This window comes from Poeciliopsis prolifica, unplaced genomic scaffold, assembly GCF_027474105.1.
Source record: "Poeciliopsis prolifica strain line A6 unplaced genomic scaffold, Auburn_PproV2 SCAFFOLD017, whole genome shotgun sequence".
Lineage (NCBI taxonomy): Eukaryota > Metazoa > Chordata > Actinopteri > Cyprinodontiformes > Poeciliidae > Poeciliopsis > Poeciliopsis prolifica.
Window position 1 is genome coordinate 11262518 of NW_026562392.1, and position 2767 is coordinate 11265284.

At 37.4% G+C, this 2767-nt stretch overlaps 1 long non-coding RNA gene across 1 annotated transcript; it reads right to left on the minus strand.

Annotated features, from left to right (window-relative positions):
• Positions 1-366: 366 nt before the first annotated feature.
• Positions 367-1876, minus strand: LOC129367604 (uncharacterized). Its single transcript, XR_008606728.1, has 4 exons — positions 1799-1876; positions 1653-1710; positions 1194-1564; positions 367-1080 (listed from the first exon to the last, which is right to left on the minus strand). It is a non-coding gene; the product is annotated as an uncharacterized LOC129367604 (long non-coding RNA).
• Between the last annotated feature and the right edge of the window lie 891 nt (positions 1877-2767).

Here is a 2767-nt window from a genome sequence, read left to right on the forward strand (position 1 = left end):
TCTTTTTGACAGTGGGTTGACAATGGACTTAAATATAGTGCATCAAGTCATTTTCTCACCTTTGAAAGAGAAAAACTATCATAATATGGTTAATAGAAAAAAGTTAATGTTCCCATATATATTTTATCCACATTTTCTTCGTGAGGAACAGTAAAAGTTACCCAATGAACCATGCAATGTAGATTTAAAGAGAATAATACTATTACTTTAGTTGCTATTTGTGCAGTTCTTCTGATGATGAAGGTTCTGGTGGCCCATTTGAAGTGCTAAATTAAATACCCCATGTTCTCCATTCACCACAAATGGGAGGCTGCAGCCACAACAGTTTCCTATTTCACACATTCCAGATAATTGAGACAAAAGTTAAGAGAGAAAAAACACAAAAATGTCATAATCTTAGCACTTTGATGAAAGCTTTAATACAAAGAAACAAGGAAACTTGTAGACTTTGGACTATGATGTATATTTAATAGTCAGTGTATGATCTTGCAGTTTATGAAGAGTAAAAGAAAACAGCTAAACAAAATTAATCCATAAAACCTATTAGAAAATAATCAAAGGTAAAAAAAAAAAATTCTAACATTTGTGCCTCCAACACGTTTTTGAAAGATTTAGGTAAAGTTAAACTCAAAAGGTAATATGAATCAAAGCATGCAACAATAAGCATTTCTTGTCCGTATACATTTTTTTTTTTTTTTTACTAATTCAGGCCTTTTTCTGCAAAATCACTTTGTCATCATGGCAGATAGCTCTAAAAATATTGCTCTAATTTAGTACTCCGTATTTAGTTTCACTTGACACTCTACTTGATGAGAAGCACAGAGCCCTTTGTAGTCTTATTGCCTTTGAACAATACGCTGCAGTTTAAAGGCTTGTTGTAGTCGTGTTTGTGAGGGATAAAGGTGAGAGTCGACTTTGTTGACCACAACCATTTATTCAGCTTTTTTGACTTCGTTTTTATCTTTCCATAGTGGCTCCAGGAGAATTTGGGAGGAGATGATGGACAGACATGAGTAACTTTGCAGGTGGCGGTCACTTTACGTTGGATTGCAACAGACATGATGGGCGGCTCAGGAACTCCTGTACAATAAACAGTTTTCACAAAATCACTTGTTAAATAGTTATTCAAACATGTTTTACTATCTTAAAGTAAATGGTGTAGAAATTACTGAAAAGGTCTCTAATATACTCACGGAAGACATTGAGGGTGACCTTATTTTTTGAGAAACTGTGGCTTTTATGTTGTGGGATTTCAATTTTGAAGTGAAACGGACCAGTGTCGGTTGTTCTGACACGATTCAGCTGCCAGGTGCAGTTGCCGCTTTGAAGGGTTCCTCTAATTCTGGATCGATGTTTGAACTCACGCGTTAGTTTCAAATTGGGGAAATTTGATGCAACAACTGTGCCCCGTCTCTTCCAGTATCCCTTCCATGTCTTCGATGCTATCTATCCGGGGGTAAATGTACGTACAGGGAATGACCACACATGAGCCTTGAAGAACAGGGATTTTTTGATGGCACTTTTATGGACCAGTCCTTGCTCGTGCCTAGAGATTCAGCCATCCCTGCAATGAAGCGTTAAATATTTTTCAGCAAGTAGACAGTGATAGAACGATGATATTCCATGGATTGTCATTTTAAGGTGAAGCTTACCAAAAACCATCAGAATCGGGAGCCACAATTTCAGCTCCATTATTAGCTGACGAGAAGTCTAAAAAAAAATCAACATAAAGATTAATAAAAATATATTAAAGTCTTTAGTGAATTCTTCTTAATCTTCAAAGTAATGATCCACTCACCTTGAAGCTTTGACTGAAATTAAATCTTGTAAGATTTGAACCTTTTCAAGCCAAAGATCATGTCTCTGTCCTATTTTGTCCTATTTTGTGATGAGGGTGAGTCTTGTGCTTATAAAGCAAAAATTTAGACCTTGAAGTCAGAAATTGTTACAATCAAACGTTCCCCACGTCATAAGCTGATTATTATGTAGAGTTGTTTTTACATCTTACAGGAGCAAATTTTAGATGGAGAAAAAAATAAATGTAGCAGATCAACTAAAACTCTGCAACAATGTGGTCTTAACTTCCTGAAGTCATCGCGGTGTACCCAGCATCAGGTGTGGAGCAATTAAATATAATAATGCTTGACATCATATCAAATCTTTGGAATATTCGTATTTTTCATCAGTCCTGTGAGGACGTGGTTTTCTGTGTGTCATCGTCTAACCTTTGGTTATTTTCAGACGTCCCTCGTTTCCCCTGATTACACTCAGTGTATTTATACTCACCTGTGTCTCTGTTTCCCTACTGGATCCTTGTTGTGGTTTCCTCGTTCGTTGTTTGTCCCGTTCCAGTTGTGTGTGTTTCCAGTGCTACCAGCGTCTGAGTTCCTTGTCTCATTGCTCACCTGTGCTGCCTGGACTTCTGTACTTTTGTGATCCTCATTAAAAACGATGGAGCCTCAGCCAAGGTTAATGCTAAGGGCATTGACCTTGTGTGTGTGTGGGTGTGTGCGTGGGTGGGTGTGTGTGCACAGTGTGCTCAGGGAAAAAAGACCCCAACAATCCTTGACAAGTCCCATGAATTACCCAGGGGGAGACGTTGTAGGAAAATATTGCTGGTCAGTGCGGTTATCCAGATAAATGTTCAAATGCAATATGAAACATAGAATTTTACTGATTGTCTTCATGTTCAACATGTTAAGGATTTAGCTCATAATTATGGTGCCAAAAAAGTCACATTTTTATGAACTGACTCAATTGATATGGT